Source organism: Tursiops truncatus, chromosome 7, assembly GCF_011762595.2.
Source record: "Tursiops truncatus isolate mTurTru1 chromosome 7, mTurTru1.mat.Y, whole genome shotgun sequence".
NCBI classification, from domain to species: domain Eukaryota; kingdom Metazoa; phylum Chordata; class Mammalia; order Artiodactyla; family Delphinidae; genus Tursiops; species Tursiops truncatus.
Genome location: NC_047040.1, coordinates 107,571,987 through 107,599,082, shown reverse-complemented (window position 1 = coordinate 107,599,082; position 27,096 = coordinate 107,571,987). Strand labels below are relative to the sequence as shown.

At 44.9% G+C, this 27,096-nt stretch overlaps 1 long non-coding RNA gene across 2 annotated transcripts in view; it reads left to right on the top strand.

Annotated features, from left to right (window-relative positions):
* Positions 1 to 17,841: 17,841 nt before the first annotated feature.
* The window catches only part of LOC109549412 (uncharacterized), a 30,865-nt gene continuing 21,610 nt past the window's right edge, over positions 17,842 to 27,096 (top strand). The window contains exons 1-2 of one of the 2 annotated variants that reach the window (XR_012333162.1): positions 17,842 to 18,654; positions 21,626 to 25,527. This is a non-coding gene — a long non-coding RNA (uncharacterized lncRNA). Of the gene's footprint in view, positions 18,655 to 21,625; positions 25,528 to 27,096 lie in introns of those variants that run through there. The other variant, XR_012333163.1, reaches the window with a different exon arrangement.

The window sequence follows — 27,096 nt, the reverse complement described above, 5'->3', positions numbered from 1 at the left end:
TGGCATTCCTATACACTAATGATGAAAAATCTGAAAGTGAAGTCAAGAAAACACTCCCATTTGCCATTGCAACAAAAAGAATGAAATACCTAGGAATAAACCTACCTAAGGAGACAAAAGACCTGTATGCAGAAAACTATGACACAGATGAAAGAAATTAAAGACGATACAAACAGATGGAGACATATACCATGTTCTTGGACTGGAAGAATCAACATTGTGAAAATGACTCTACAATCCAAAGCAATCTACAGATTCAATGCAATCCCTATCAAATTACCAAGGGCATTTTTCACAGAACTAGAACAAAAAATTTCACAATTTGTATGGAAACACAAAAGACCCCGAATAGCCAAAGCAATCCTGAAAAAGAAAAACGGAGCTGAAGGAATCAGTCTCCCTGACTTCAGACTATACTACAAAGCTACAGTAATCAAGACAGTAGTGGGGCTTCCCTGGTGGCGCAGTGATTGAGAGTCTGTCTGCCGATGCAGGGGCCACGGGTTTGTGCCCCAGTCCGGGAAGATCCCACATGCCGTGGAGCAGCTGGGCCTGTGAGCCATGGCCGCTGAGCCTGCGCGTCTGGAGCCTGTGCTCTGCAACAGGAGAGGCCACAACAGTGAGAGGCCCGCGTACCGCAAAAAAAAAAAAAAAAACAAAAAACAAAACAGAAGGGGAAGATGACAGAAGAGTAAGCCGCGGAGATCACCTTCCTCCCCACAGATACACCAGAAATACACCTACACGTGGAACAACTCCTACAGAACACCTACTGAACGCTGGCAGAAGACCTCAGACTTCCCAAAAGGCAAGAAACTCCCCACGTACCTGGGTAGGGCAAAAGAAAAAAGAATAAACAGAGACAAAATGATAGGGACAGGGACCTGCACCAGTGGGAGGGAGCCGTAAAGGAGGAAAGGTTTCCACACACTAGAAGCCCCTTCGCGGGCAGAGACTGCGGGTGGCGGAGGGGGAAAGCTTTGGAGTCGCGGAGGAGAGCACAGCCACAGGGGTGCGGAGGGCAAAGTGGAGAGATTCCCGCACAGAGGATCGGTGCCGACCGGTACTCACCAGCCCGAGAGGCTTGTCTGCTCCCCCGCCGGGGCGGGCGGGGCTGGGAGCTGAGTCTCGGACTTTGGTCGGACCACAGGGAGAGGACTGGGGTTGGCGGCATGAACACAGCCTGAAGGGGGTTAGTGCACCATTGCTAGCTGGGAGGGAGTCCGGGGAAAAGTCTGGACCTGCCGAAGAGGCAAGAGACTTTTTCTGCTCTCTTTGTTTCCTGGTGCGCGAGGAGAGGGGATTAAGAGCCCTGCTTAAAGAAGCTCCAGAGACGGGCGCGAGCTGCGGCTAAAAGTGCGGACCCCAGAGACGGGCATGAGACGCTAAGGCTACTGCTGCCGCCACCAAGGGGCCTGTGTGCGAGCACAGGTCACTATCCCCACCACCCCTCCCGGGAGCCTGTGCAGCCCACCACTGCCAGGATCCCAGGATCCAGGGACAACTTCCCCGGGAGAACGCATGGCGCGCCTCAGGCTGGTGCAATGTCACGCCGGCCTCTGCCACCCCAGGCTCGCCCCGCAATCCGTGCCGCTCCCTTGCCCCGGCCTGAGTGAACCAGAGTCCCCGAAGCAGCTGCTCCTTTAACCCCGTCCTGTCTGAGCGAAGAACAGACGCCTTCCGTCAACCTACACGCAGGGGCGGGGCCAAATCCAAAGCTGAGCCCCGGGAGCTGTGAGAACAAAGAAGAGAAAGGGAAATCCCTCCCAGCAGCCTCAGAAGCAGCGGATTAAAGCTCCACAATCAACTTGATGTACCCTGCATCTGTGGAACACATGAATAGACAACGAATCATCCCACATTGAGGAGGTGGACTTTGAGAGCGAGATTTATGATTTTTTCCTCTTTTCCTCTTTTTGTGAGTGTGTATGTGTATGCTTCTTGTGAGATTTTGTCTGTATAGCTTTGCTTCCACCATTTGTCCTAGGGTTCTATCCGTCCTTTTTTGTTGTTGTTGTTTTTTAAACTTTTTTTCCTAATAATTATTTTTTATTTTAATAACTTTATTATATTTTATCTTATTTTATTTTACTTTACCTTCTTTCTTTTTTTCCTTTCCTTCCCTCCTTCCTTCCTTCCTCCCTCCCTCCCACACTCCTTTCTTTCTTTCTTTCCTTCTTTCTTTCTTTCTTTCTTTCTTTCTTTCTTTCTTTCTTTCTACTTCTACTCATTCTTTCTTTCTACTTTTTCTCCCTTTTATTCTGAGCCGTGTGGATGAAAGGCTCTTGGTGCTCCAGCCGGAGTCAGGGCTCTGCCTCTGAGGTAGGAGAGCCAACTTCAGGACACTGGTCCACAAGAGACCTCCCAGCTCCACATAATATCAAATGGTGAAACTCTCCCAGAGATCTCCATCTCAACACCAGCACCCAGCTTCACTCAACAACCAGCAAGCTACAGTGTTGGACACCCTATGCCAAACAACTAGCAAGACAGGAATACAACCCCACCCATTAGCAGAGAGGCTGACTAAAATCATAATAAGTCCACAGACACCCCAAAACACACTACCAGACGTGGACCTGCCACCAAAAAGACAAGATCCAGCCTCATCCACCAGAACACAGGCACTAGTGCTGTCCACCAGGAAGCTTACACAACCCACTGAACCAACCTTACCCACTGGAGACAGACATCAAAACAACGGGAACTATGAACCTGCAGCCTGCAAGGAGACCTCAAACACAGTAAGATAAGCAAACTGAGAAGACAGAGAAAACACACAGCAAATGAAGGAGCAAGATAAAAACCCACCAGAACTAACAAATGAAGAGGAAATAGGCAGTCTACCTGAAAAAGAATTCAGAATAATGATAGTAAAGATGATCCAAGATCTTGGAAATAGAATAGAGAAGATGCAAGAAACATTTAACAAGGACCTAGAAGAACTAAAGATGAAACAAGCAATGATGAACAACACAATAAATGAAATTAAAAGTTCTCTATAAAGGATGAATAGCAGAATAACTGAGGCAGAAGAACGGATAAGTGACCTGGAAGATAAAATAGTGGAAATAACCACTGCAGAGCAGAATAAAGAAAAAAGAATGAAAAGAACTGAGGAAAGTCTCAGAGACCTCTGGGACAACATTAAATGCACCAACATTCAAATTATAAGGGTTCCAGAAGAGGAAGAGAAAAAGAAAGGGACTGAGAAAATATTTGAAGAGATTATAGTTGAAAAATTCCCTAATATGGGACAGGAAATAGTTAATCAAGTCCAGGAAGTACAGAGAGTCCCATACAGGATAAATCCAAGGAGAAATACGCCAAGACACATATTAATCAAACTGTCAAAAATTAAATACAAAGAAAACATATTAAAAGCAGCAAGGGAAAAACAACAAATAACACACAAGGGAATCCCCATAAGGTTAACAGCTGATCTTTCAGCAGAAACTCTGCAAGCCAGAAGGGACTGGCAGGACATATTTAAAATGATGAAGGAGAAAAATCTACAAGCAAGATTACTCTACCCAGCAAGGATCTCATTCAGATTTGATGGAGAAATTAAAATCTTTACAGACAAGCAAAAGCTGAGAGAGTTCAGCACCACCAAACCAGCTTTGCAACAAATGCTAAAGGATCTTCTCTAGGCAAGAAACACAAGAGAAGGAAAAGACCTACAATAACGAACCCAAAACAATTAAGAAAATGGGAATAGGAACATACATATTGATAATTACCTTAAATGTAAGTGGACTAAATGCTCCCACCAAAAGACACAGATTGGCTGAATGGATACAAAAACAAGACCCATATATATGCTGTCTACAAGACACCCACTTCAGACCTAGAGACACATACAGACTGAAAGTAAGGGGATGGAAAAAGATATTCCATACAAATAGAAACCAAAAGAAAGCTGGAGTAGCAATTCTCATATCAGACAAAATAGACTTTAAAATAAAGACTATTAGAAGAGACAAAGAAGGACACTACATAATGATCAAGGGATTGATCCAAGAAGAAGATATAACAATTGTAAATATTTATGCACCCAACATAGGAGCACCTCAATACATATGGCAAATACTAACAGTCATGAAAGGAGAAATCGACAGTAACACATTCATAGTAGGGGACTTTAACACCTCACTTTCACCAATGGACAGATCATCCAAAATGAAAATAAATAAGGACACACAAGCTTTAAATGATACATTAAACAAGATGAACTTAATTGATATTTATAGGACATTCCATCCAAAAACAACAGAATACACATTTTTCTCAAGTGCTCATGGAACATTCTCCAGGATAGATCATATCTTGGGTCACAAATAAAGCCTTGGTAAATTTAAGAAAATTGAAATTGTATCAAGTATCTTTTCCGACCACAACACTATGAGACTAGATATCAATTACAGGAAAAGATCTGTAAAAAATACAAACACATGGATGCTAAACAATACACTACTTAATAACGAAGTCATCACTGAAGGAATCAAAGAGGAAATAAAAAAATACTTAGAAACAAATGACAATGGAGACACGATGACCCAAAACCTATGGGATGCAGTAAAAGCAGTTTTAAGGAGGAAGTTTATAGCAATACAATCCTACCTTAAGAAACAAGAAACATCCCAAATAAACAACCTAACCTTATACCTAAAGCAATTAGAGAAAGAAGAACAAAAAAAACCCCAAAGTTAGCAGAAGGAAAGAAATCATAAAAATCAGATCAGAAATAAATGAAAAAGAAATGAAGGAAATGATAGCAAAGATCAATAAAACTAAAAGCTGGTTCTTTGAGAAGATAAACAAAATTGATAAACCATTAGTCAGACTCATCAAGAAAAAAAGGGAGAAGACTCATATCAATAGAATTAGAAATGAAAAAGGAAAAGTAACAACTGACACTGCAGAAATACAAAAGATCACGAGAGATTACTCCAAGCAACTCTATACCAATAAAATAGAAAACCTGGAAGAAATGGACAAATTCTTAGAAATGCACAACGTGCCAAGACTGAATCAGGAAGAAATAGAAAATACGAACAGACCAATCACAAGCACTGAAATTGAAACTGTGATTATGAATCTTCCAACAATCAAAAGCCCAGGACCAGATGGCTTCACAGGCGAATTCTATCAAACATTTAGAGAAGAGCTAACACCTATCCTTCTCAAACTGTTCCAGAATATAGCAGAGAGAGGAACACTCCCAATCTCATTCTACGAGGCTACCATCACCTTGATACCAAAACCAGACAAGGATGTCACAAAGAAAGAAAGCTACAGGCCAATATCACTGAAGAACATACATGCAGAAATCCTCAACAAAATACTAGCAAACAGAATCCAACAGCACATTAAAAAGATCATACACCATGATCAAGTGGGGTTTATTCCAGGAATGCAAGGATTCTTCAATATACACAAATTAATCAATGTGATAAACCATATTAACAAAGTGAAGGAGAAAAACCATATGATCATCTCAATAGATGCAGAGAAAGCTTTCGACAAAATTCAACTCCCATATACAATAAAAACCCTGCAGAAAGTAGGCATAGAGGGAACTTTCCTCAACATAATAAAGGCCATATATGACAAACCGACAGCCAACATTGTCCTCAATGGTGAAAAACTGAAAGCATTTCCACTAAGATCAGGAAGAAGACAAGGTTTCCCACTCTCACCACTCTTATTCAACATAGTTTTGGAAGCTTTAGCCACAGCAATCAGAGAAGAAGAGGAAATAAAAGGAATCCAAATCGGAAAAGAAGAAGTAAAGCTGTCACTGTTTTCAGATGACATGACACTATACATAGAGAATCCTAAAGATGCTACCAGAAAACTACTAGATCTAATCAATGAATTTGGTAAAGTAGCAGAATACAAAATTAATGCACAGAAATTTCTGGCCTTCCTATACACTAATGATGAAAAATCTGAAAGTGAAATCAAGAAAACACTCCCATTTACCATTGCAACAAAAAGAATAAAATATCAAGGAATAAACCTACCTAAGGAGACAAAAGACCTGTATGCAGAAAATTATAAGACACTGATGAAAGAAATTAAAGATGATACAAATAGATGGTAGAAATAGATGGAGAGCTATACCATGTTCTTGTATGGGAAGAATCAACATTGTGAAAATGACTCTACTACCCAAAGCAATCTACAGATTCAATGCAATCCCTATCAAACTACCACTGGCATTTTTCACAGAACTAGAACAACAAATTTCACAATTTGTATGGAAGCACAAAAGATCCCGAATAGCAAAAGCAATCTTGAGAAAGAAAAACGGAGCTGGAGGAATCAGGCTCCTTGACTTCAGACTATACTACAAAGCTACAGTAATCAAGACAGTATGGTGCTGGCACAAAAACAGAAAGATAGATCAACGGAACAGGATAGAAAGCCCAGAGATAAACTCACACACATATAGTCACCTTATCTTTGATAAAGGAAGCAGGAATACACAGTGGAGAAAGGACAGCCTCTTCAATAGTGGTGCTGGGAAAACTGGACAGGTACATGTAAAAGTATGAGATTAGATCACTCCCTAACACCATACATAAAAATAAGGTCAAAATGGATTAAAGACCTAAATGAAGGCCAGAAACTATCAAACTCTTAGAGGAAAACATAGGCAGAACACTCTATGACATAAATCACAGCAAGATACTTTTTGACCCACCTCCTAGAGAAATGGAAATAAAAATAAACAAATGGGACCTAGTTAAACTTCAAAACTTTTGCACAGCAAAGAAAACCATAAACAAGACCAAAAGACAACCCTAAGAATGGGAGAAAATATTTGCAAATGAAGCAACTGACAAAGGATTAATCTCCAAAATTTACAAGCAGCTCATGCAGCTCAATAACAAAAAAACAAACAACCCAATCCAAAAAAGGGCAGAAAACCTGAATAGACATTTCTCCAAAGAAGATATACAGACTGCCAACAAACACATGAAAGAATGCTCAACATCATTAATCATTAGAGAAATGCGAATCAAAACTACAATGAGGTATCACCTCACACTGGTCAGAATGGCCATCATCAAAAAATCTAGAAAGAATAAATGCTGGAGAGGGTGTGGAGAAAAGGGAACCCTCTTGAACTGCTGGTGGGAATGTGAATTGGTACAGCCACTATGGAAAACAGTATGGAGGTTCCTTAAAAAACTACAAATAGAACTACCATATGACCCAGCAATCCCACTACTGGGCATATACCCTGAGACAACCATAATTCAAAAAGAGTCATGCTCCAAAATGTTCATTGCAGCTCTATTTACAATAGTCCGGAGATGGAAACAACCTAAGTGTCCATCATCGGATGAATGGATAAAGAAGATGTGGCACATATATACAATGGAGTATTACTCAGCCATAAAAAGAAACGAAATTGAGCTATTTGTAATGAGGTGGATAGACCTAGAGTCTGTCATACAGAGTGAAGTAAGTCAGAAAGAGAAAGACAAATACCGTATGCTAACACATATGTATATTCAATTTAAGAAAAAAAATGTAATGAAGAACCTAGGCGTAAGACAGGAATAAAGACACAGACCTACTAGAGAATAGACTTGAGGATATGGGGAGGGGGAAGGGTAAGCCGTGACAAAGCGAGAGAGAGGCATAGACATATATACACTACCAAATGTAAGGTAGATAGCTAGTGGGAAGCAGCCACATAGCACAGGGAGATCAATTCGGTGCTTTCTGACCGCCTGGATGGGTGGGGTAGGGAGGGTGGGAGGGAGGGAGATGCAAGAGGGAAGAGATATGGGAACATGTATATGTATAATTAAGTCGCTTTGTTTTAAAGCAGAAACTAACACACCATTGTAAAGCAATTATACGTTAATAAAGATTTTTTTAAAAAAAGAAAAGACAGTAGTGTACTGGCACTGCAACAGAAATATAGATCCTTGGAACAGGATAGAAAGCCCAGAGATAAACCCATGCACATATGGTCACCTTATCTTTGATAATGTAGGCAAGAATATGCAATGGAGAAAAGACAGCCTCCTCAGTAAGTGGTGCTGGGAAAACTGGACAGCTACATGTAGAAGAATGAAATTAGAACAATCCCTGACACCATACACAAAAATGAACTCAAAATGGATTAAAGACCTAAATGTAAGGCCAGACACTATAACACTCTTAGAAAAAACCATAGGCAGAGCACTCTTTGACATAAGTCACAGCAAGATCCTTTCTGATCTACTTCCTAGAATAATGAAAATTAGAACAAAAATAAACAACTGGGATCTAATTAAACTTAAAAGCTTTTGCACAGCAAAGGAAACCATAAACAAAACAAAAAAAGCCCTCAGAATGTGAGAAAATGATTGCAAATGAAGCAACTGACAAGGAATTAATCTCCAAAATATACAAATACCTCATGCAGCTCGATATATAAAAAAAATGAACAACCCAGTCAAAAAATGGGCAGAAGACCTAAACAGACATTTCTCCATAGCACACATACAGATGGCCAAGAAATGCATGAAAAGCTGTTCAACATCACTAATTATTAGAGAAATGCAAATCAAAACTACAATGAGGTATCACCTCACACTGAAACTTTTAAGATAATTGTAGATTTACATGTAGCTTTAGAGGTAATATAGAGAGATCCATGGACACTTTACCCAGTTTGTTGTAAGGTAGCCCCTTGGAAAACTACAGGACAATATCCTAACCAGGACATTGGCATTGATACAATCCACAAGTCTTAATTAGATTTCCCCAGTTCTACTTGTACCCGTGTATGTATGTGTATGTATTTGTGTGTGCATGTGCATTGATAACACAATGTTATCTCATGCAAAGGTTCATATAGCCACCACCTGAGCTGAGGTATAGAACAAGTTCCAACAGCACAAGGATCTCCTGTGTTGCCCTCTAAAAAAACAGTTTATTGAGGTGAAATTCACAGAAAATAAAATTAATGCACTGGGAGTTTGGGGTTAGTAGATGCAAACTATTACATATAGAATGGATAAACAACAAGGTCCTACTGTATAGCACAGGGAACTATATTCAATATCCTGAGATAAACCATAATGGAAAAGAATATAAAAAATGTATATATGTGTATGACTGAGTCACTTTTCTGTACAGCAGAAATTAACACAACATTTTAAATCAACTATACTTCAATAAAAAATGAGAAAAAGTAAAATAACCATTTTAAATTGGATAATTCAGTGGCATTTAATGCATTTACAATGTTGTATAACCTCCACCTCTATAAAAACAATTCCATCATTCCAAAGTCAAATTTCTTGCCCATTAAGCAGTTTCTTCTTACACCTTCTCCTTAGATACTGGCAAGAATCAATACGTCTTCTGTCTCTATGGATGTATTTATTCTGGATATTTACATAAATAGAATCACACAATATATGACATTTTATGTCTGGCTTCTTTCCCTTACCATTATGTTTTCAAGATTCATCAACATTGTAGCATTTGTCAATATTCTATTCATTTTTATGACTGAATAATATTCCATTTTATCTATAGACCACAATTTGTTTACCTATTCATCTGTTGATGGACATTTGAACCTATATGAATAATGGTGTTATGAATATGCTTATATATGTAACAGTATTTGTTTTCAGTTCTTTGGGGGCACGTATACACCTAGGAATGGAATTTTGGATGATATGGTAATTTAATGTTTAAAGTTTACAGGAAAGGCCAGACCATTTTCCACAGTGGCTGAACCATTTTACATTCCCACCAGAAATGTGTGAAGGTTCCAATTTTTCCACATTTTTGGCAACACTTTGGGAGATTGTTCTTCAATCTTATTTACTTGTTACAGGTTGTATTAATCTGCTGGGTCTTCAACACACGTATTTTGAGGGGGGAAAAAATTCAGTCCATAACCAGCATCTATTCAGATTTTTTATTTCTTCTTGAGTCACTTTTGGTAGTTTACATATTTCTAGGAATCTGTCTATTCATCTAAGTTATCTACTTTGTTGGTGTATATTATTCATGGTATTTTCTTATAGTCCTTTTAATTTCCATAAGGTTGGAAATAAAGTCCCCACTTGAATTTCTGATTTTAGTTATTTGTGTCTTCTCTCTTTTTTCTTTGTCAGTCTACCTACATGTTTGTCAATTTTGCTGATCTTTTCCAAGAACCCACTTTTGGTTTCATGGATTCTATTGTTCTTCTGTCCTCTATTTCATTGACCTCTGGAGGGGGTAGTCAGGAATGTTCCCAAAGGTGATGGCACCTGGTTAAGTCCAGAGTGAAATGGGGGGGGGGGGGAAGGGACAGGTCTCTACCCACAAGGAGGTCCCAGGCTGGTGGGGAAGACACAGTGCAAATCTGGAACAACATGGGGAGGTTAGGGTCCTGATCTCAGCCTGAGGCCCCGTGGCCCATGCAGCAGCCTCTGTGCATGCTCTTGAGTAGAGATGTGGTCTGTTGACCTTCACAGCTGGCGGTATCCCATTGTAGGACCAGACACAGTTTACATATCCAGGCTCCTGTGACAAAAATTTGGTTGTTCTAAGTTTGGAGGTACTACAGACAGTGCTGGAATGACCACATCTGAAAATGTCCTTTGGTGCATGTATGCACACATATCTGTTAGGAATATGCCTATAAGTGGACTGGATATGTTCAGCTTGAGGAGATACAATCTTCCAAAAGAGGTATGGATTTATTTATTTATTGGTGAATCAACCTAACTTCCTCAGTGCTTTAACTGGAGTTGTGGCAAAGCCCTCAATCCACTAGCGGTCTTGGTGAAGCTCTTTACCAGTCCCCAAATCAGCCCAGTGGGCATGTGAAGGCCATGTGAATTATTGGAAGGAACATGAAAGGGATTTGGAGTCAGAAATGTCTGGGATTGACTCCTGCCTCTGTCACTGACTAGCTGTGGGGCCCTGAGCAAGTCACACAACTGTCCCAAGTCTACTTCCTCATGATGAAGCCCAATAGCATTCAGCTGTTGAAAGGAGTTAAATGAAATGGTGTGAACAGTGGGCCTGGTGAAGGACCTAGCGCATGGTGAGTGGGCGATAAATGGCCACTGTCAGTCATGTTGTAAATGTTTTTTGCAGGTGGTGACCCAGGAGGTGAGAAGGGCTTCAAGTTAAAATCACAGGTGTGCAAGTGGCCAAAGTTGCTCTCATAAAGGCCATGTACCAAAACCCAGGCAACTGAGCTTGGAAAGGCTCTGAAGTTCTCCTTCAAAGCCCAGTCCTTCCTATTTTACACCAAGTCCTAAGAAGTTTCTATTTCTTTCATCCCCAGTTCACAGCTGATTAGTAGAAGGCATGATGACAGTGGTGGAGGTCATTATGGGGAGGGGTTTGCCACCCACAGACATTCAGACAACAGTGGGCAACTTTAGCTGAGGGTCGGAAAAAAGGAACTGGCCAAAAAAAAAGGAAAGAAAAGAAAAGAAAACCCCTATGCCCATGGGCACGGCCATGCCTCTGCTCCTTTGAATATACTCACACATCCACATTGGCTGGAGCAGGAAATCTTAAAATGCTGCTGCAGCCCCTTGGCCTCAGGGCATCCTTGGGCTGGCTGTTTGTCTGCCTCAGTGGTTCTTCCAGTGTTTTTGCCCATCAGACTCCATCTTACATCCCACCTGCATTTCCCCACAATTTTGTGTTGTACCAGGCTCTGAATTCACGTTCCTTTTGTACAACACTTTGAGGTTTGCCCTTCAGCTCTACTCACCGTAAGTAAGAATCTCCTGGTGCAACCCTACCTCTAGGCTTCCCTGGTTCTCCAGGTAGTGTCAGCTACCAGACAGCCTGCTGAAAAAGGTAACAGTCAGTCATCCCTTTAGCGGGTCAAAGGTGCCCCTCACTGCCCCCCAAAATGTCCAGGAAGAGCACAGCACCATTGTGGTAACTCAGAAAAATGACCCTTAGTCACAAAGATGTGTGAAGTTGTGTGTAGGATGTCAAAAGGCAGGGTGGTGTGGGGATATTTCCACCCACAAAAGTAAAAGAGAGAAGAAGTTTTGAATCATCAAGAAATCATTTTTTATTATTTGGCTTCTACTTGGCCATATCTTACTTTACAGAAGGCATTATGATCTCCATTTGCAATATTAGAACCTGTGGACTTCTTAAGGGTCTGGGACATGCAGGATGTCACAGGGCTGGTCCTCGTGGCTGGAGCCCAGAGCTGACCCCCAGTCCAGGGAACCACACTGCTGAGCAGAGCCGTCCTCTGACCTGTATCATACTCTGAGTGTGTGTGCACATGTGTGTATGTAAGGTAGCCGGTCTTTGGGAGTCCCAGTGCTGCAGGGTCCTAGGAACCCAAAGGAGCAAGACCTGGATATCCCAGGAGATGCACCAGAAGATGACAGATGAACACAGGACTGGGGAGGGGTTGGCAAGAAGTCCTTTATGAGCATCCACCCTAGGGCACAGTCTGGGAGGAGACAAGCTGTAAAATACAGAAGCCCAAGGCTCAGTCATTAACCATATTCAATATCCACTGGCCAAAGGTGAAGTGTATTTTCAGAGAGGTGAACAAATTCATCAAAGGAGTGGAGTTTTGCTCTGTTGTATCATAGGGGACACCGTATCAGTATAAACAGCGCTGGCTGGAGGAGACGGGCAGAATTACAAAGGTAGGTGAGCCTTCCCAGGGGCCCCACTCCTAGGAAGCCTCCAGGCATTTGCTGCCTGTGCCCTCTTCAGGCACAGATGCTCTGCTTTTCCACTGTGACTGGTATTTGGTATTACCTGTACTCAGCATGTCTCTGTTACTGAAATACCCACAGCCCAGAGCCAGCACACTCATATGAGGGGGAGCTCCAGCTAGGATGGGGGCCCCAGACTTTGTAGCTTTTGAGGGGACCAGTGAAAAATGGATGGATTGAAAGGATTTCCAACTCTTAATTTTGCCAAATTAAGACTTTAAAAAAAGTTGACTATTTCACATTCTTTTCCCATTTAGATTATTACAGAATACTAAGTTGAGTTCCCCGTGCTATACAGTAGGTCCTTATTTGAAAAAGAATAGATATATGTATATGTATAAGTGAATCACTTTGCTGTACACCTGAAACTAACACAACATTGTAACTCAACTATACTCCAATATAAAATAAAATTTAAAAAAAATTGCCTATTACTAACTATAGCTAATCATTTCTCCAAGGGCGTTTTGGTACTAAGAGAAAGAAAATAATATTTCAAAATAAAGGACAATCTTTTATGTTAACTAAATAGGCTAAATTTATATTTTCTTTCTTCCTTTTTTCTCATTTCTCCAAGGGTCAGTGGATAGTTCACCATGAAACAGGACAGCTAAGAGGACTTCAGGCTGTCCCAGATACAAACCCCTAGCCTCAGAGAATGTACCTTCACTGGACACAGTACTTTCACTGTATTTTACTTCTCTGAGTGCAATAGTCAGGATTCTCCAGAGAAACAGAACCAACAGGGTGTGTGTGTGTGTGTGTGTGTGTGTGTGTGTTTGTGTATTCCAAAGGAAATTGGCTGGCAGTATTCCCTCTTGCTTGGAGTTTCACCTTTGTTCTCTTATGCCCTTCAACTGATTCACCTGCATTATGGAGGGCAACCTGTGTTACTCAAAATCCACCAATTAAAATGTTAATCACAACCAAAAAACACCTTCACAGAAACACCTAGAATAATGTTTGACCAAATGTCTGTGCACCGTGGCCTAGCTGAGTTGACACGTAGCCTTAAGCATCACACTGAGCTCAGTTTTCCTGAGTTAAAAATAAAAATAATAATCCGTGTAAATTGGTTAAAAGGACTTCATACAGACTGTGCCGGAAAGCCTGCCTAGCTTCAGAGGCCTGGCTACACGAGCTGTCCTTCCTCCAGGCTCCGCAGACCCCTGCAGACAGTCAGTGGACCCTAAGCTCCTGAGGATTCTAAGCTCTGAGCTGTTTCTTCCTTCTGGTCAACCCTCCAGGGTTTGGCCCCAGGGGCCTCTGCAAGGTCTGTGCTTGACTCTTCACAACTCTCCTGTGTTGCGTGATTGGCCCACATCCCTCATTCAATGATGCTTATTTTTGCAGTCAGGGCCCAGCACAGACCCTGACACCCAGTGCGTATGTGTAGAATGACTTAAGACCTGGATGAATGAGGGGATTTTAGGTGGAATTTTGCTCCTCCATCAACTGCTTTTGAAAAGCTAGACTTCCTTTGCCCCAGCCTCTTTCTTCCTTCTCCTGCCCTCACAGTGGGACTTGTGTTCTGTGTTCTGAGCAATCACACTTGCCTCTCCCAGGCCCCCTCCCCCTGGGTCCCATGGAAGCCTCTGTCACTTAAAGGCACCAGGTATATTCCCTGTTTACCTTCTGTAGCACCTCACAACTTCAGGAGTCCTGTCCGACCCTGCAGAGCTGCTAAGGTCCATCTACACCGGGTGCTGTCACTCCTTGGGGCCTCACGGACACACAGCGTCCTGATTCATCTTGGACACCTACCCCTTGCTCCCCAGACCCTCCAGGCACCTCTTCATGATCCAAGATGACCGCTTTGTGTTGGCCGATAACTTGGTTTCCTGCTTTGCTGGGACTTCTGCTTTCTGGCTAGTTTCTCCTGCTGGCACCATAAACTTTCTCACCATCTTCACCAAGTGTTTACAACTCACTGGGAAGATGGAGAGATGATATCACGCCTCTCAGTCTCTCTCTTAGGACCCTAAATGTCAGTGAGTGCTTACTGTCGTTTCTCCCACCCCTCCAACTCGGAACAAGCAATTTAAGGCGATCCCCATGCCCTCTCACCCCACCTGAGCCCTTGCTGTCTTGCTGAGCATGATGTGATGAAAAAGAATAGGATAAAGCAAGTTCTCTGGGACTTTGGATGAATTACCTCACCTCTTTGAGCCCCAGAGTCCTTGTCTTCCATCCCTACTATCCAGTGGAGTCACTGCTAGGAAGACATGAGTCACTGGACATTCAGGTGCCTGGCACAGGGCTTGGCACAGAGAAGAGGTACAAGGAAAGACAGTTTCCATTACTAACCATGCCTCCAAAAATGCATAGTGCCCCTTCCATCCCGCCCCCACTGGTGTGGAAATGAACCTTGGTGCCCAGTTCATGTGCATCTTACCCCATACCTGCCATACAGGCTGAGCATGGGATGGAGCTGCCCTCCTTCGCCCAAAGCAGGGCAAGGTTGGGATGGGACTGTGGTGGTGTGAAGAACAAGGGTCTTGTCTTTCTCTTGGAAGTGGTGTTGGTGGAAGGATGCCAGGCCGGTCCCCAGCCCCTCTGCTCACTGCAGCCGCTGCCCACCCTCCTGATTCCTCTAGCATACTGAGGTGGGACCTTGCTCCCTTGGGGCGAATTTAGCCTTTGCAGCGGCCTCTCATGACTCACACAAGCAAGCCTTCCCAAAGGTGGCCTGGTTTTACCCTGTAAACCTCCCATCCTGTTCCTGGGGCCCTTCCAAACCAGCTCTGCTCTTCCACACGAGGTTCTGCGCTGCCGGCTGAGGTGCGTATTGGTGAGGACTCCCCTGGTGGCCATTCAGCTCTGACCTCGTGGCCCAGCAGCAGCTGGCCAGTGGAGGGCAGAGGACTGCACAGAGGACCACCGCATCCCTGCCCACCCCCAATGTTCCCATCGTGCACTTTTATTGAACTATTAAGACTACATTATGAAAGAGAACTAATTAGAGGAGAGACAGCCTTCAACAGGGAAAAAATAGAGACAGCCAGAGAGGCAGAGCTGACTTGATTTTGATTATTTATTCAGTGGTGGAAGAAAAAAGTGTGCAGTTAAGCACTTACTGGACATTAGGGGCTCGCCATTAGAGCTTCTGCTTCAAGCGGAGAGTGTGCTTTAGGCTTTGGGGTATATTGATGCCATCTGCAGAGAAGGCCTGGGGTGCTGGTGGAGAATGCCTACTAGGCCCTCAGAGCCAACAGCCCAAGTCCACCTCATTTCTGTGGATGGGAAAATGAGGTCCAGAAGGGGGCGGGGCCCAATGCCTCTGCCCCTGGGGAACCCCACCCTGTCACTGTAGCTTTTGTGCACAGCAGTTGTAGAGCGTGTCACATGCAGTTGCATTACTTGTCTGCAAGTCTGTGACAGCTTGTGTCCTGGGTGCCCAGCACTGGGACTGCCATGTAGCAGACCCCCGCTCAGTAGTCATCTTTTAGTTGACAAAGACCATCTTGAGATGGCTGATTGACTTTCGTATCCCCATTTCCTGACTGGCAGCTCTTGGAGGCAGGGACTGAATCATATTCACCCCAATGTTCCCAGCCTGGCACATGGCTGGGATCCAATAAGTTGCTCTTATTATAATGTCTCCATAGCTCTTGTGGGGAGAGAAGACTGAATCCCGCCAGCTAGGGAGCAGACAACCCACAGGTGTGAACTGTTCACGTGGAGGCTGGAGGAGCCCAAGGCTCCCTGGGCATCAAGGAGCAGACTGAGCTGCAGCTTTTCTGGCAAAACACATGGCAGTTCCCATCTGGGATTGGGGTGTGCACGCTGACACCTGCTAGGTGGGATGCTAGGTGGGATGGAGCTCTCATGTTTTTTATTTTTATTTTTTGTGGTACGCAGGCCTCTCACTGTTGTGGCCTCTCTCGTTGAAGAGCACAGGCTCTGGACGCGCAGGCTAAGTGTCCATGGCTCACGGGCCCAGCCGCTCCGCAGCATGTGGGATCTTCCCGGACCAGGGCATGCACGAACCTGCATCCCCTGCATCGGCAGGCGGACTCTCAACCACTGCGCCACCAGGGAAGCCCATGTTTTTGTTTTTTAATGGAAGTAAAGTTGATTTACAATATTGTATTAGTTTCAGGTATACAACATAGTGATTCAATATTTTTATAGATTATCCTCAATTTGTAGTTATTATAAAATACTGGTTATGTTTCTTATGCTCTACATTATCTCCTTGAATCTTATTTACTTTATATCTAGTAGTTTTTACCTCTTAATCCCCTTCCTCTATCCTGCTTCTCCCTCCACAGCTCTCCCCGCTGGTAACCACTAGGTTGTTCTCTGTTTCTGTTTTATTTGTTCATTTGTTTTAGTTTTTAGTTCCACAGACAGGTGAAAACATACAGTATTTGTCCTTCCTTGTATGACTCACTTCACTAGGCATAATACCCTCCAGGTCCATCCATGTTGCTGCGGGTAGCATTACTTCATTCTTCTTCTTTTTCTTTTTTAATCGAGGAGTAATATTCCGTTGTACACATATACCACATCTTCTTTATCCATTCATCTGTTGATGGACCTTAGATTGCTTCCATATCTTGGTTATTGTAAATAGTGCTGCTAAAAATACTGGGGTACATGTATATTTTCAAAAATAGGGTTTCTAGGAATTCCCTGGTGACGCAGTGGTTGAGAGTCCATCTGCCGATGCAGGGGACACGGGTTCGTGCCCTGGTCCGGGAGGATCCCACGTGCCGTGGAGCAGCTGGGCCCGTGAGCCGTGGCCGCTGAGCCTGTGCATTCAGAGCCTGTGCTCCACAATGGGAGAGGCCACAGCAGTGAGAGGCCCGCGTACCACAAAAAAAAAAAAAAAAAAAAAGGGGGTTTCTGTTTTCTTCAGATATATACCCAGAAATGGAATTGCTAAATCATACAGTAATTCTATTTTTAGTTTTTTGAGGAACCTCCATACTCTTTTCATAGTGGCTGTACCAGTTTGCATTCCCACCAACAGTGCACTAGGGTTCTCTTTTCTCCACATCCTCACCAACATTTGTTATTTGTTGTCTTTCTGACAAGACCATTTTGACAGGTGTGAGGTAATAGTTCATTGTGGTTTTGATTTGCATTTCCTCATGGTTAGTGATGTTGAGTATCTATTCCTGTGCTTGTTTTCTATCTGTATGTCTGCTTTGGAAAAATGTCTTCTGCCCATGTTTTGATTGGGTTGTTTTTTTTTTGTTTTTTGTTTTTTTTTTTTTTGCGGCATGCGGGCCTCTCACTGTTGTGGCCTCTCCCGTTGCGGAGCACAGGCTCCGGACGCGCAGGCTCAGCAGCCATGGCTCACGGGCCCAGCCGCTCCGCGGCATGTGGGATCTTCCTGGACTGGGGCACGAACCCGTGTCCCCTGCATCGGCAGTCGGACTCTCAACCACTGCGCCACCAGGGAAGCCCCAGAAGAACTTTTGCATGCAGTTTGTTCATGATTTTTGTGGATTTGAGAAGGTGGATGAGGAGTCCAAAGAGGCTTAGCAACTTAGTGACCCTCAGCAAGAAGCTGGATCTAGATCTGCAAGAAGACAATTTCATTGAACTCCTTGCTGTGCAACACGAGGAGCTTACTAATGAAGACCTGATGGAATTGGAGGCCCAGAGAAAGGACGAAGAGTGACAAGAGGAAGAAGAAGTAACTGAAGAACCAAAGAGATTCACAACACAGGAAATGACATGGGGGTTTTCTTTATTTGAGGAGGTACTGTTAGTTTTTGAGGCACAGGACCCAAACACAGAACGATACACAAAGGTTACAGCAGCTGTTCAGAGTGCAAACCAGTGCTACTGTGTCATCTATGATGAGAAAAAAAGAGCTACTACCCAGACATCATTGGATCATTTCTTCAAGAGGGTAGATAGAAGTGAATCCAGCAAGGACCCAGATCCTGTGCCATCCACGTCAGGCGTGAGTGACATTGCATCTTGCCCTCCGTCTCCTATTGCTGGGGATCCTTCAGCTCTACCATCTCCCACCTCCTCTCCCTCCTCCAGTCAGTAACTCTTCCTGCCTGTTCACTTGATTCCAGCCCCTGGATGCCAGCAGTTGTACTGTACTACCACACTTTCCAAGGTACTATACTGTAAGATTAAAAATGTTCTCTTTATTATTACTTTGTGTTTGTTTCTTACATACTATTTGTGTGAAAAGTATTATAAACCTATTACAGTACAGTACTACATAGCTGATTGTATTAGTTGGGTACCTAGGCTAACTTTGTTGGATTTACGAACAAATTGGACTTAAGGACGGGCTCTCAGAATGGAACTTGTTCGTATGTAGGGGACTTACTGTAGAGTAGTCTTGGTTGTAGGTGTTTCCCTTTCAGGACTTGAATCTATCATGCCACTCCTTTCTGGCCTGCAATATTTCTGCAGAAAATCAGCTGATAGCCTTATGGGCTTGTTTATGACTCTTTGTTTTTTTCTTGCTGCCTTTAGAATTCTCCCTTTAACTTTTGCCATTTGAAGTATGATATGTCTTGCTGTGGGACTCTTGGGTTCATCTTGTTTGGGATCTTTTGTGTTTTCTGTACCTGAAAATCTGTTTCCTTCTTCAGGCTTAGGAAAAATTTTCAGCCATAATTTCATCAAATACATTTTTACCCCTTTCTCTCTCTCTCCACCTTCTGGGACCCCTATAATGTGAATATCAGTACACCTGATGTTGTCCCAGTGGTCCCTTAAACTATCCTTATTTTTTAAAATTTGGTTTTGTTTGCATTGTTCTAAATGGGCAATTTCCATTATTCTATCTTCCAGATCACTTATGCATTTTTCTGTACCACTTAATCTGGTGTTAATTCCTTCTAGTGTATATTTCATTTTAGTTATTTTATTCTTCATCTCTGTTTTTTAAATTATTCTCTAGTGGTTTATTAAAATTGTCACTGTGTTCATCTATTCTTTTCCCCAGTTCAGTTAACATTCTTCTTCTTCTTATCACTTTGAGCTCTTTATCAGGTTAATTTTTTATCTCTGTTTCGCTAGGGATTGTTTTTTTTTCAGGTCCGTTTTCTTGTTCTTTCATTTGAAACGTATTCTTCTATATTATTTTGTTTAACTCTCCCTGTCTCTATGAAATTAGATGAAACAGTCACCTTTCCTGGTCTTGCATGTGTGTCCTTATGTGGGAGCATCCCTGTGTGGTCTGCACGTGACCAGTGGCTTTGAAGGGAGAGCTGGGTCTGAAGTGGGCACAGCATGTATCTTCCCTTGGGGTGTGCTTGTAGTCATTACCTTGGTGGGAGGTAAGGCTGGACTTAGAGGGACTAGAGCCAGATGCAGGTATGAGCTGGGCTTCTGCTATGCTCAGTGGCTGTGATTACCCTATCGGGGGTGGGGTCAGGGCCCAAGGCATTGCAGCAGGAGCCCTGAGGGAGTTGATTTTCTGCTGACTGTGATGACAGTCTCTGCCTTGGTTTGGGTTATGGCCAGGGCCTGAGGGCTTGGGGCTGCACTTCTACATTGGTTTCACTTTTTTAGTTGGTGTGTGTGCCTTGGTTAGAGGCTGGGTCAGGGCTGGAGAGGTTGGGGCCACACTATTGAGCTGGTTTCACTCCTGCCAGTGATGTCAGTCTCTGCGCTGGAGCTAGTTTCCTTCCTCCCAGAGGTGGGCAGGGACATGTGCACTGGCGATGGCTGTCTCCACCCTGGTCAGAGGCTGGGGTCCAAGCTGGCTCTGTTCCCTCCAAATGGGCACACTCTTATAGGTGATGGCAGCCTTTGCCCTAGCAGAGAGCAGCTCTGGAGCTAGAGGGGCTGGAACAGGAGGCTGGTATGAGCTGGGGGGTGCACTGGGGTGATCCTGGCAAGCCAGCCAGAGCCCCAGGCAGTTTTTCATCTGCTGCCTCCATGCCATGACTGGAAGTGAGCAAGTCTGTGTGTGTGCTCTTCAAGAGCTGAGTCTCAGTTTCTTACAGGTTCTTCTCAAACCAGCTAAGGAGCTTATCTTGCCAGTGTTAAACCCTGGGCTGGGGTGCCTTATATGTGGCTCAGACCCCTCACTCCGCAGGGAGGATCCCAGCACCAGTGGTATCCTCTCCTCTTCTGGGTCCCTCACCAGGGGTATGCTTCTCCACCCTTCCTACCAGCTTTCATGTGGATCCTTTTTTTTTTTTTGCGGTATGCGGGCTGCTTGCTGTTGTGGCCTCTCCCATTGCGGAGCACAGGTTCCGGACATGCAGGCCCAGCGGCCATGGTTCACGGGCCCAGCCTGCTCTGCGGCATGTAGGATCCTCCCGGACCGGGGCACGAACCTGCGTCCCCTGCATCAGCAGGTGGACTCTCAACCACTAGCGCCACCACGGAAGCCCCATGTGGATCTTTACATATAGGCTTGGTTGTAGAAGAGTTGTCTTGCTAAGTTTCATGTTGATTTCAGTGAGAGTTATTTACCATGTAGTTGTATTTTTGATGTGTTTGTGACGGGGAGGTGAGCTCATCCTCCTCTCCCACCACCCTGATTTCTCTGAAGTGTTCCTATTTCAAGCCCACAACCCAGCGTGCCACCGCCACTGTGATGCTCATTTGAAAACTCAATACAGGACCTACACATGAACGTGTTCTATTCCGAGAGTGCATTCATAAGTGCAACAAAGTTAGCCTAGGTACCCAACTAACACAATCGGCTATATAGTACTGTACTGTAATAGTACATATCACACAAATGATATGTAAGAAACAAACACAAAAAATAAAGAAAATATTTTTAATCTTACAGGATCTTTAAAAGTACAACAGTATGGTACAGCAGCTGGCATACAGGGCCTGGCATTGGGTAAACAGGCAAGAAGGCGTTACTGCCTGGAGGAGGCAGTGGTGATGGGGACTTCCCTTTGGTCCTCAGGCAGGTGCACCCTCTCTGTCTGGGTCTTCAGGTCTCTGCGGTGTCCATGTCCCCAAGATGGGCTATAAATGCCCCTGGCGCTCCTCACGGGGTCACACTGTCTTCAGGAAAAGGGGAGGAAAAGAGACGTGAGGATAAGAAAATTCTTCCACCCATAGCCTGACTTTCCTGTGATGAGAAAATCTATCACCAAACCTAACCAACAGACAAATCATACAAATAACAGCAGCTACCGATCCATCTCACCTAGCAGGAGGCACTGCTGTAAGTCTATGTTTCGTCACTAATCTCCACAGCTCTATAATTTGTGTATGTTTATCTCCTCCAGCTTTCCAGGGTGCTGTCCTGAGCCCAAGGCCATGTGGTGAAGCCAGAAATGGCAGCCAGATGGCCTCTTTTGGGGCCTGGGGTGACCACACCCCTCACTGCCTCAAGCTGGGGCTCCTAGACATGCTCACGGCTACTGTCCTCCCTGTCCTTCCTCCTGAGACGGTCCTTCTGGGAGGACTCAGCACACAGCAGCACACCCTCCTCCGGCCCTGCCCACTCCCTTCCTGTGACCTCAGACACCCTGCTTGTTCCATGTGGGTCTGAATTAGGCATTTCCCCCCAGGGATGTCAGTTTTAAATTCTGTTTGACCAAACTGAGTCCCCTGGCATGCTGGCTTGGTGGTATCCCCAGCCGTTTTTCACCTTTCTTCTTCCAGGAAGGGTCAGTCTAGAACCCAGTTTTGGACCCAGCTTCTCCTGGAATCCGTAATGGATGGCTCATAGGAAGAGAATGAGGCAGCTCACAGGAGCTCCTAGATTATAACTTCTCCTGCCCCTTGACTCTGAAATTGCGATAATGGTTACCTAGATGCTGTGCTTGTATTCATATATCTAAATCTGTTATTTTACACGTGAAGAAACCCAGGAACAGAGATGTTGTGTAACTTACCCAAGGTCACACAGCTAGTAAGTGGCAGTGCTGGGTCTGGCTTGAGAGACCAGAGTCTCAACCAGCATCTGTCCTGCCCATGCTTGGCCCCTGCTGGCAAAATGCCTTGTCAGTCTTCCATTTTTCTTGGGAGGGAAACTTTAGAAGGCAAGTCCTTCCTGGGGTGGGCTGTCTGATTCTTCCTTCCTGGCTCCTCCATCACCCTCCCAGCTCTCATAGTGCAAGGCACTGTGTCGAGGTCCCCCAGCTTCTCTGCTAAGGGGCTCTGTGTGAGTTTCTGCTCACCCTGGGGTTGGGGTTGGGGTTGGGGTGGAGGGATTGGAGCAGCAGTCGAAGATACAGGCATGATTTTGAACATTGTGAGTTCTACGAAAGGTCTCCCCATTGACAGTCTCTGTACTTTTCACAGATGTCCTGCGGTTCCCCTCTCTGGCTCCACTTCATCCTGTTGAATCCCGTGGCTCTCAAGGGAAAGAAAACCCTTTACTCAAGAAACTCACTTTAGATCCTTTGTAGAACAAAGCTTTTCTGGCCCTAATGGAAAAAGGGAAGCAAAACCAGCACCCAGAGCAAGGGTTTCTTATTAGCCATGCGCTTAATGGGACCTGTTTAGAATCATGCACTGTTTCCAATGTCTGCATTTTTGGAAGTGCCCCCTCCAGATGGCAGTGCATGCTGGGCTTCTAGAACTGGTCCATGCTGGCCACTTTCACTGAGGGTCTGGGCCGTGTGTGTCTTCTGGGCTTCTCAGATGGGTGGGGCTCTGGGGCAGGAGAGTAAACCCTGCTTTGCAGAAGAAAAGATGAGGCAGGAAGGGTAGCTGAGACCAGGGTTGGGCCAGGATGGGAGGAACTGGTAACATCTGAGGACCCCTCAGCTCCTAGCTCTCTAAGACATGACCTCATCCAACTCTGACAACACCCTGTTCTGGAAGTGAGGAAAATATGCCTCAGAGAGGTTTAACAGTTCTCCCAAGGTGGTTTGGCCAGTGAGGAACAGTCTTTCTGACTCCACGGCCAGATGTTCAGGGCTTTGCACGCCAGCTATCTCCAGGTGGGTGTCGGCTTTCTCTCCCTGGAGAGTTTTGCTTTTCTCTTCACTGGTGAAAGGCTTTGTATGTGAATTCAAAGAACAAAGTGAGCGTCAGAGGAAGAGGATATTTTCTCTGGAAAAGGCAGAAAACCCCAGCTTGGAGTCAGCAGCCAAGAGCTGTCAGTTCTGACAAGACAGTGGCCACGATTTCCCCTCCGTAGTCTCAGGACCCAGGAGAGCCTTGGCAACTTTACAAGAATAAATGATGGAGAGAACCAATGGCTCTCTCCACCTCCGCTGCTCTTTCCTGCCCCTCAGCCTCATGCCCGCTTAGGGAAACAAAACGGCACCAGCAGTGACAATAGAGGCACACACGCATGCACATGCACGCATGCACACACACACGCACACGTGTGCACACATGCACACACACAGTTGCACACATATGTACATACATTCTTGCACACACATGCGCACACAGACGTGCACACACATACTTTACAGGACATGGAGGGTCTTGTGGTTTGGAAACAAAAGAGGAGGAACTGGGAAGATCTCAGTGGAGAGGACCCTGAATGCTTGACCTCCAGGAGTTGGTCACCCTTGGTTCCCATCAGACGTTGCTTCTTCCGTAAGCTCATCTTGTGTCCCTAAATATAAGATCCATGACAGCAGAGACCACTATTCACTGCTGCATCCATGAGGCCCAGGAGAGGGCTTGACATCATGTGGCATTTTTAGAAAACAAATGTTTTTTTCACTGACCATAGCTGTCTGCAGGGACCTTGTGTGGGAACCAGGACCTGGGGATCGGGTGTCGGGGCTACAGGTTTCTCCTGAGATGAGCTGGCAGAGAGCTGAGATGAGCTGTTCAGGTGCACAGAGGCTGCCTCAAGCTCAGAAGCACAAGGGTGGGCAGAATAGAATGGGATGGCTGCCTGTGGGCCCGGCGGGTTGATGCCCAGGAGGATGGAGAGATTGGAGCAGGGCATGAGGTGACGGGAGGTGGGGGTGAGGTGGGTGTCACTCTCCTGCTGCCCGCCCACCCCCCCGCTCCTCTCCTCATGAATGCCCCCACCCTTGTTGAATGTACCCAAGGCTTGCAACCCCTTCCTCTTTCTCCTGAACTCTTTGGGCTGCTGGTGGGATGCCCTCCCCCCATTAGAGGTGGGAGAAGCCAGGGAGGTGACCCAGTTCAGCCCCCCTTGAGTCCACTGCACTGTAGAGACACTGCCTCCTACCTCCCAACCTCTTCAGCTTTACTTGTTTGCTGGATTTTTTTTGCACCTTATAGTGGAAAATTTTTAAACATTTACAGAAATAGAAAGTATAATGAACCCCCTATGCCCATCAACGATTTTTTTCATGATTCTTGATATTTGCCAACCCTGTTTCATGTCTTTCACATTTTTCCTGGATGGTTGTAAAGCAGACCCCAAACATTAAGTCATTTCACTTGTAAACATGTGAATATGCATATTTTGTTGATAAGGACATTTTCTTTTTAAACATAAGGTCAGTCACCCTACCCTCATCTGGCTGGGAATGTCTCTTCAAAGCTGGCCACCAACAATCCCTCCCGTTTCTACCCCATTCCTCAGGAGTGTGAAGGCTGGGCCCCATCCCTTGAATCTCGGCCAGGCTTGTGACCTGCTTTAACCAATATAACTGATGGAAGGAACACCACGTAATGTCCAAACCCAGGTTAACAGGCCTTGCAGTCTCTGCGTTTTCCTTCTTGGGACCCAGTTGCCATGTAGTGAATCTTGGTCTGGAGTATAAATGCTGAGATTCCATGAACAGAGGGAGCCAGATGGCTACAAGAGCCCCAGCCACCTCTGCAGAGGCATCAGACATGTGGATGAAGTCATCTAGAATGTTCCTGCCCACCTGGGCTCCCAGCTGAGTGGAGCCACATGAATGACCCCAGCCAGGACCACACTCAGTGAAGAACCCCTCAGGTAAGTCAAGCTTCACTTTGCAGAATAAACGGTTATCCCGCTTGAAGCTCGACAGTTAGGGTGCGTGGCCCAGCCCGTGATGTGAGCTGTTCACAGCAGCCCCTTCTTTGCTAAGGGAGGGATTCTAAGCTGTGGGGAGGCCGTGGTGAGGAGGTAGCTCTTCAACCAGGCAGGAAAGGGTCTGGAGAGGGTGCGTCTCCCTCCCAGGGAGTCCTCTGGCTCCTGCAGAGTAGATGCAGGGTCCTTGCAGCCTGGCCCCTAGGGATCTCTCTGCCAGCACTGGCTGAGTGCTCTTGGGCAGGCCACTTTGCTACTGTTAATCACAGTTACCTCATCTCCAAAACTGAGGAAACACGGCTTGAGTCCTGGGGCTGCAATGAAGATGAGACAAGGACACAGACGAGGGAGCGGCAGTTCCTACCCTGAGTAACCTTCCCATGTTGTGACCTTCTAGGGAGCTGGGATCCAGGAGACCAACAAACCAGCTGAGATGTGACTTGGGCTCTTACTGAGTCCAAGCTCACTCTGCTTGCTGCACGACATGTCAATAAATTGGGAGATGAGGTGTTGAGGCAAGGAATATGATTTTATTCGGAAAGATGGCAGACAGAGAAGATGGCAGACTAGTGTCCCCAGAAACCATCTGATTGGAGGCTGGATACCAGTTTCTCTTATAGAACAGAGAGGGAGAGGTGGTGAGGAAGTAAAGTAAAAGGCCATTAGTCTTGTAAGATATCTCCTTTCTTGGCCCTCATCAGGGAGGGGATGTGTTAGTCTCTTCTTTTCTGCAGCCATTCATAGTTGGGCAGGGTTCCCTGTGACAGGTCATTATGTATGCTTACAGCTATAGACAGCATCATTTTAGTGATTTATAATAACAAAAGCAACATAAAGCAAAGGTTAAAGTAAAAGAAACAGATCCAACATGGAGTCAGATTTCCCTCTTCCCTGTTACAATTCCCCACTGTCAATGTCCATTCCACAATGTGGGGAAAAGGGACGATGACCACTCTTGGTTACTTCCTGCTGTGTAGGGGTAATGAGGGGTGATTGTAGAATGCAACTGATCAGCCTTGGGCAGGGGATAATTCTTAGAATTGTTAATGCAAGTTCATGTGCTGGACACACAGTGAGGCCAAACAAACTGAAACATCAGAGTTTGGAGCAGAGAAAGGTTTATTGCAAGACCATGCAAGGATAAAAAGTGGCTCATGCCTTAAAAAGCCTTGAGCTCCCCGAAGGGTTTCAGCAAAGCATTTTTAAAAGCCAGGTTGAGGGGGTGATCAGATCGTGAACAGTTCTCTGATTGGCTGATGGTAAGGCAGCAGGGTGGTGTCAAAGGGGTTAACTTTATCAGTCTTTAGGCTCCAGGAAGCCTGGGGGTTATGTGCTTCTGGTCATCAAGTAGTTAATATCTTCCATTTGGTGAGGGGTTTTCACATCTGCAAAACAACTCAGGAAATTTGCATCAAATACTATTATCTATGTACTTCAGAGAGCAGCTAAAGCAGGGGACATGGGGGAAGGTCTGTCCCAGGAAGGCCCCATAGGGTCCTGCTCAGTTACATA